Consider the following 8,866-nt stretch of genomic DNA (forward strand, 5'->3'; position numbering starts at 1 on the left):
CTGCCATGTTTTTTACTTTAATTCAATACGCATCGTATAGGCCTATACGATGCTATTGAATTGAAAAAGTGTATAGATAGACAGGGGGTGCCATTAGAAAAGCCCTTTCTCAATCTCTAGAATCTAGATAGATGCAAAAGAATTCTTTTTTTAAAAAGCCACGTGGCCTAATAAATAAATTTAGTTAAGGGGAAGGGACACTCTAAGGCAAGTGGTGGCGGCGCTTACCCTATCCTTAAGACTATGGGGTGTGGAGGGGTTAGAGTTGGGCCGTTTGGAGCATTGCTCGACACGTGACGAGTGTGAAATCCACAAGCTAAAACTAAAAAAATAGGAGTGTGGTAGGGCGTCCCTTAGCTGGACGTGACCAGCCATGTGAAAACTAATTTTTTTAAAAACTATTTAGAATTTCATTTTATAAAACTGACACACTAACTAAATTAAAAGATTACATAGAATGTTTTAAAAAATACAAAGAAAATAAAAAAAACATACAAAAAATAAAAAAAATAACAAAATAAAAAACAACATAAAACTTACTCCATGTTGTTTTTTTTTTATTATTTCTTCTTTCATTTCCAACGTCATTGCCAATTATGGGCCGGTAAAGTGATCGACGGGCATGGCGAAAAATTTCATATCTTCGCGTTTGTCTTTTAGAGATATTTTTTTATCGAACGACGTTTGGATGTTTTTACCTGATCTCGATCCTTTGTTGTTGGAGCAAATTAAAAAGATACATTGTAGGATGTTGTGGGTTGATTTTATAAAAAATAAAGAGATATGATAGAAGTAGAGAAGTGGTAAAAATTGTAAAAAAATTGGTGGGTATTTATAAAGGTTTAATATGTAAATAATTTTTTTTATTTAAACTAGTTGTTTGGCAACGGCTACCTCCAACAGGGGCGTACTTAGATGAAGCCCAAGGTGGGCTGGCGCACCCCTTGAAAACAAAAAATTTAGTGTATTTTTTTAGGTAAAAAACCCGACCGTACCCTTTGAAAATATGCTTGAACCACTCATTCGCACCCCCATCAAATAATTTCTGGGTGCGCCACTGACCCCCAACAGCTACATTGAACCAGCCAACCAAAGCTCGGCATGTCACCCAGCCCCCCTCCCCACGCCAGACACAACCCCCACGCCAAGCGGGCAACACCATGCCCAACGCTTGGCTAGTGTGATTTAGCCAGCTTTAAAGCCAATCCGCCGCTCTAACCCACGCCCCACACCCATAGTCTAAACATATACCCTTTAAAACATGGTCCCCACTATTTTACCTCACCCACCAATCACACACTCTTTTAACCTTAAACTCATCAAACAACCCAACTGACGACGGGGGTAGCCCAAGGATAAACAAAATGATTAATATGCAAAGAGCTTAAAAGGTTGAAAGGTTCATCGGATGAAAAGCTGTAAATTGAGGGAATCGAGAAACAGTAACTAGTCATGTCCAAACAGCTCGTCCCACCAACTCACGCTCACCAACCCACAAAGTCAGAGCAGGTCTGCACAAGCACACTCTATTAACCAGGGGTCCAAAGCCTTCAACCCCAAAAGGGGAAACCCTCCATAAGCAAACAGGTCTCGCTAGTATAGTCCATACCATTTCGGGAGGTGTCTTCCACTATAAGAAGACAGCTCATAAACACTTCAAAGACATTCCGAAAAGGCAGAGAGATTCCTTAATCTCTGGTCATTCAAAGAGTTCTTTGTCATTCGAAATAACTCTTCATCAAATTCACCTCATTCATTCTATTTGCTTTCTTTTCTGGATCCGAGCCGGTCTTGGAGAAAGAACTTCAAAGCAAATAATCCAAACATACTAGTGAACCTCCTTCCACGTTTTGCAAACGTGGAGGGACCCCGCGACCTGCGTTAGGCAAAGTTGAACCCTTCAACCCTTTTGCCTAACCATCCCAGCTACCATCCTTGGTCCCGTATTTGTTGCATCAACAAGTTGGCGCCCACCGTGGGGCTACGCCGCTGTTTCTCCTCAAAAGAGACCTGGTACGTGTAGCTCCTTCCATCCCAAACCACTATGTCAGAAAGTGGATCTCCGGGAGAGGTAAACCAAATCCCTAACACCTCTACCCCGGGAAGTGGTCAAGCTCACACAACAATAACAACGCCTTTTTCAACTCCGGGGAGTACACCCGAGTTCCTCACCTTTAACACACCAACCCCATCCAGATCTGGAGCTCCGTCTCCCAACGTTGGTGTGTCTGACACTCCGACACGCGTTGAACTTACCCCCGAGGGGGTCGCTCATAACTTCCTTGAGCTGAGATCACTTCTTAACCAACATGTGAACAGAGAAAGGGAAAAGGGTGTAAGGATTCGTCTAGATTACGACGAGCCTGAGCCAACGTTATCTCCTGGACCACCTCTACCACCCTTCGTTACAAGAAGTGAAGCCGGTCCTAGCAACCCTTCAAACCTTCACCCTTATCTGTCCACTGTGACAAACCCCACTGTTCATCCTATTCTCTCTTCCCAACCAACTGTTAGTGGTACTCCTCTGGGACACGAGTTAACACTCGACCAACTCCTACAATCCCCGGTGACCAGTTGTCCCACTTCTCTAACTACCACATGGGAGCAAGCCCTATCCGTGCTCCCTTTAGCACGAAGTGCTGTGGCCAGCACCCCCCTTGGGGTAAGTTGCTCAGTTGGGCCGGGAAGCCTTCAAGGTTTCAATTTCATACCCAACATGATGTCTCAGATGATGGCCAACTTCCCCTGGCAACACTTCATCAATCAGGTGCTTGCCACCCAGGGAAACCCTGGCAACAACAACAACGTAGGTACAAGACATGAAGAAGACCTGGCTAAACCTTACAAGCCAAGTAACCTTTCATGCTTTTCTAGACAGATAGCTGATTATGATTTTCAGTCTAAAATCAAGATGCCAGCTCACATCAGAACGTATGATGGGACTGAAGATCCCGAAGATCATCTTCAGATCTTCACTGGCGCTGCTCGAACAGAAAAATGGACGAACGCTGAATGCTGCCTAATGTTTATGCAGACTCTTGTTGGGTCCGCTAGAATCTGGTTCAACGACCTACCAGCTCAAAGCATTCGAAGCTTCGACGATCTCAGCAGAGGCTTCCTAGCAAACTTCTCCCAACAAAGGAGATACGTTAAAGACGCGACAGTGATCTTCCAGATAAAACAACGAGATGATGAAAGCCTGCGAGCATTCATTGAACGGTACAAGAAAGAAGGGCTAACCTACGTGGGGGCTGATGAGAAAATGAGGGTTGCCGGTTTTATGAACGCCATAACCTCTAAGTATCTCACACGAGATTTCAACAAATCTCTACCCAAAACCTTGGAAGAAGCCCTCGAAAGAGCCGAGGCTCACATCCGAGGAGAGGAAGCTGTTGATATCAAAGAACAAAGAAAAAGGGGCTCCGGTTGGCGAAGCAGCAGCCCAGCCAGAAAGAGAGGAAACTTTAACTCTTACGACAGACGCTCAAAGGGTTCAGACCCTCGAAGGGTTGAAGGGCGAAACCCTCCAAGCAGAGATAAGAGTATGAGTTTCACTCCTCTCACCAAAACCCCTCAAGAAATCCTGGCAACGGAAGAGGTCAAGCAAAACTTCAGACCTCCCAGACCTCTTCCCAAAAGTCGGAAAAACGAGAACTCCACTCAGTTCTGTGAATTCCATGAAGAAAAGGGACATCACACCAACGATTGCTTCCAGCTGAAAAAGAGAATTGAAGAAGCTGTCAAGTCAGGGGAACTTGCCCACTTGGTCAAGGGAGTTCGAGACAAGATGGCTGAAAACAAAGGGAAGGAAGTAAACATGGTATGTTCTGACGAAAAGGTCCCTTACAAGAAGCGACGGTTGGAGGATTGGGAGCTTCAGTGTGTCTGCTTCCCCCCAACAAGGAAGGACCCGCTCCCTGGTCCCCTTGTGGTTGAAGCCATCGTGGGTACCTTACAAACATGCAAAGCATACATAGACACGGGAGCAGCCACTGAAATCATGTTCGAGAAGTTTTTCAATCAACTAAGCAACGAGGAGCGTTCAAGGCTTCAACCCTCCGGGACCTCCATAAAGGGTATCGCTGACATAACCCTGAAGCCTTTGGGGCAAATAACCCTTGATGTCTGTCTTAAGGAGGGATCAAAGGAAAGAACACGATCATTAACCTTCGTGGTTATCAACATCCCTTCCAATTACGACGTAATCATAGGGAGGCCCGGACAATGTGCATTTTACATGGCTGTATCTGTTGGCCATGGCACCGTCAAGTTTCCCACTGAGAGAGGAATTGCAACCCTTCAACCCTCTCAGGAAGCTTACCTGATCGAAGGAGAGAGTTCTAATGACGAGAAAGACAAGCAGGGGTTAGTCATCAACCCTAAGTACCCCGAACAGCGGATAAGGGTCAATCCCAACCTCTCTCAAGATACTCTTTCATACCTTGAAAAGCTGCTAAAACATCACAGCGATGTGTTCGCCTGGTCTCCCGAAGACATGACCGGGATCCCTCGAAGCATTGCTGAACATGAGCTAAAAATACCACCGAATGTCAAGCCAGTGGTTCAAAAGAAAAGAAGTTTGGCACCTGAAAGAAGCCTGGCAGCTTGCCAAGAGGTTGAAAAGCTTGTATCAGCTGGCATTCTCCGAGAGGTTAAGTATCAATCATGGATTGCTAATCCTGTCATGGTCCGGAAACCCGACAACTCTTGGAGAATGTGTATAGATTTCAAGGATCTTAACAAAGCTTGTCCTAAAGATTGCTACCCGCTTCCAGAAATTGACCTTAAGGTTGATTCCCTCACGGGATACCCGTTCAAGTGCTTTCTTGATGCATACAAAGGCTATCACCAGATCCTCATGAAAGAAGAGGATGAAGAAAAAACGGCTTTCCACACAGACAAGGGCATTTTCTGTTACCAAAAGATGCCTTTTGGCCTCAAGAACGCGGGAGCCACTTACCAACGACTCGTCGATAAAGCCTTCGAAAGCCAAATTGGAAGAAACATGGAAGCGTATGTCGATGACCTGGTGATCAAAAGCAAAACGGAATACCAGATGCTTGATGACATCCAAGAAACCTTCAAGAATCTTAGAAAAATCAACATGAAGCTTAACCCGGAAAAATGTTCGTTCGGATTTGATGAAGGAAAATTCCTGGGTCATATTGTTGGAAAACAAAGCATCAAGGCCAACCCCAACAAAGTAAAAGCTGTTCTCGAAGCTAAACCACCAAGAACCAAGAAGGAGGTTGAAAGCTTGAATGGGAAGCTTGCAGCCTTGAAGCGTTTTACCTCAAAACTGGCCGAAAGGTCTCTACCATTCTACAAAACGCTCAAGAATTGTTCAGATAAGAAAGATTTCAGATGGACCGATGAGGCTGAGGAAGCTTTCAATCAAATGAAGCAGCACCTTGCTTCACTACCAGATATTGCAGCACCAGAAACCGGGGAGCTCATATCGGTGTACCTCTCAGTCGCCGACGAAGCCATCAGTGCAGTCCTCACCATTGAAAGGGACAAGGCTCAGGTACCCGTCTATTTTTTCAGCAAAACTTTAAAACTAGCTGAAACCAAATATCCTCCCCTTGAAAAACTAGCCCTAGCCTTGGTCCAAACAGCCAGAAGGCTTAGAAGATACTTTCAAGCACATCCTATACAAGTGGTCACTGACCAACCTGTCAAGAACGTGCTTGAAAAGCCTGAAAACTCAGGTAGATTGGCAAAATGGGCAGTGGAACTAGGTGAACATAACATCACCTACGTCCCACGAAAAGCAATCAAAGCTCAGGTTTTGGCTGACTTCCTAGTAGAAGTCCCAAGCCAAAAAAACTGAAGAAGTAAACACCACAACCACTGAACCCTCCAACCCTGAAGCCTGGAAACTGTTCACCGACGGGGCTTCAAGCGTTGAAGGGTCAGGAGCTGGTGTAATCCTAATCAACCCTGAGGGGCTAGAATTCACATATGCTCTTCGTTTCAACTTTCAGACCACTAATAGCGAGGCTGAATACGAAGCACTGATCGCTGGCCTCCGGCTAGCCAAAGAAATGAAAGTCAAAAAGCTTGAAGTGTTCACTGATTCGCTACTAGTATCAAGCCAAGTCAATGACAGCTATGTCGCCAAGGAGCCCAACATGAGAAGGTACAAAGAAAAATCGAAGGAATTAATGAACACCTTCCAGGCATGCAACATCAAACAGATTCCAAGATCCCAAAACAAAAAGGCTGACGCCTTAAGCAAGTTAGCGTCCCTCACATTCGCCCACCTCACAAAAAAGGTGTTGGTTGAAGTGTTGAAGGCTCGTTCAATTGACGAATTGGAAGTACAAGATGTGGTCACCGAGGAAGATCCAAATTGGATGACTCCCATAAAGAAATTCCTTCAAAACAACGAACTACCCAGCGATCAAATAGAAGCTGAAAGGGTAAAGATCAAAGCAAGACAGTATGTGTTGCAAGGAGAAATCCTCTATAAAAAAGGATACCTTGCACCATTGCTAAGGTGTGTGGGCCCTGAACAAAGCAAGTATTTGGTTAAAGAAGTGCATGAAGGACTATGTGGAGCTCATTTCGGAGCTAGGTCGGTGGTTGCAAAACTCATGAACTTGGGATATTTCTGGCCTTCAATGCATCGGGATACCGTCGAGCAATTGAAGAAATGCGATGCCTGCCAAATCCACTCCCCAATACCAAAAAGTCCAAAACATGACTTGGTCCCCATAACTTCAGCATGGCCATTCCATAAATGGGGAATGGACATTGTTGGACCATTCCCTCCAAGCAAAGGGGGAGTAAAATTCCTGTTGGTAGCAATTGATTACTTCAGCAAATGGCCAGAGGTCAAACCCCTTGCCAAGATCACAGGAAAGCAAATCATAGACTTTGTATGGGAGAATATCATATGCCGCTATGGGCTGCCAGGGGTAATCGTCACCGATAATGGGAAACAATTCGCTGAGAAACCCTTCAGCCTTTGGTGCAAGGAGTACAGGATCAACCAAATCTTCAGCTCAGTGGCTTACCCGCAGTCAAACGGTCAGGTTGAAAGGACCAACAGAAGCATAGTGGAAGGCATCAAAACAAGATTGGGGAGATACGAAAGTAATTGGCTGGAAGAATTGCCTAGCGTTTTATGGGCAATCAGAACAACAGAAAAAGCAAGTCACAGAAAAACACCTTATAGCTTGGTATTCGGATCCGAAGCCGTAATCCCCGCTGAAATAGGAGTTGTAACCCAACGAATTGTCAACATGGATCCCGAGGTAAACACACAAGAGACCATGTTGAACTTACAACTCTTAGAAGAGGCCCGGGATCAAGCAGCAATACAAGAAGCCAAATACAAGCAAAGGATGGAAAGCTATTACAACAAGAAGGTCAAGAACGAACGATTCAAGCCAGGGGATCTTGTCCTCAGAAACAACGAAGCAAACAAAAAAGAAAATCAGGGAAAACTAGGACCGAAATGGGAAGGTCCATACACCATCCTCGAAGCACACAAAGGAGGATCCTACAAGCTGGGAGATCTAGAAGGCAAAAGGCTCCCAAGGCACTGGAACGGAAAAACTTTAAGAAAGTTCTATGTTTAGAAAGTTTGGTTTGTAGCAAAACAAAAACCTTTTGTAAAAGCAAATGTTGCTTGAATGAATGAAGTTACTTTATCAAACTTGTCTTTCTATCCTAAAATCAGGTTGAGAACCTAGCAAAAAACTCCATGGCAAGGGCCATGTAAGGGGATGAGCTCCCAGGCCATATCGCTCAATAGGTTCAAGGGTTGAATGGACCTATATAAGGGGTGAGTTCCTAAATCAATACAACTCCATGAGACTTATCAAAGAAAAACAATAGTGTCTCATAGACAGGTTTGAACAGCCTACACCAATAATGTACTCAATAAACAGACTTACGAAATCAAACAAATTACAACGAAATAAAGAAAAGGATAGATACTACGTCTTGATGATAAACACTAAGGCAAAGTGACTGCAGCACTGAACCCTTTAAAGTGTAAAAAACATAAAGACAAAGTAAACAAAGACAAGGCAAGAAAATAAAAACAAACAAGCCTATCAACCAAACATACAAACCAAATCAGAAGCTACCCAAAGTTCAACCAACAGGTACTGAGCTCGAAAGGTTAAAGGCTTCAACCCGTCAGCAACTGTACAAAAAGCTTGAAGGGTTGAAACCCCACAAAACAAAACCAAGCAAATGGAACCAACAAAAACATCAACGATAACCATCATGTCATAGTTAGAAAGGCCATAAAAGACCTTCATAAGATAGTCAAAGCAAGCCCTAGTGGCTTGCAAATTAAACTAGTGTTCAACGGCCATATAGGCCTAACCAACCATAGGAACCTTAAGGGTTCCCAAAACCTAAACATTGTTTAAAACATTACAAAACATTATAGTGTTTGCTAAGAAAGCTACGAATAAATGTCAGTTATCAGAAGGCCTAGAACCTTCACCCTTCGACTTTTTGGCTTTCTTAGTCTTCTTCATCTTGGCACCTTCTTCACCACCAACAGCAGAGGTTTCCAAACCAGCATCCTTTGAGGTTTCAGGCAGACTCGAAAGGGTATCATCACTGTCCCCAGAGTAAGACCTCTTCCTCGACAAAGAACCCAAAACCTCAGCACAAACCTTCTCATTCAACCCCTCAGGCTTCAATCCCTGTAAAACAGACAAAGGCTTACCAGAGCAAGAGGATACCTCATGAATGTAAGGGTAGGTTAGCCTCTCCATCTGCTCAACAGAAGCCTTGAAGATATCAGAAGCCTCGGGGCGAAACATGGGGGACTTCTCCAAAGGTTGTCCAGATTCATGAAGTTTATAGCCAGCAGTAAGGCCTTGATGCTTCCCCA

This window comes from Helianthus annuus, chromosome 15 (genome assembly GCF_002127325.2).
Source record: "Helianthus annuus cultivar XRQ/B chromosome 15, HanXRQr2.0-SUNRISE, whole genome shotgun sequence".
Lineage (NCBI taxonomy): Eukaryota > Viridiplantae > Streptophyta > Magnoliopsida > Asterales > Asteraceae > Helianthus > Helianthus annuus.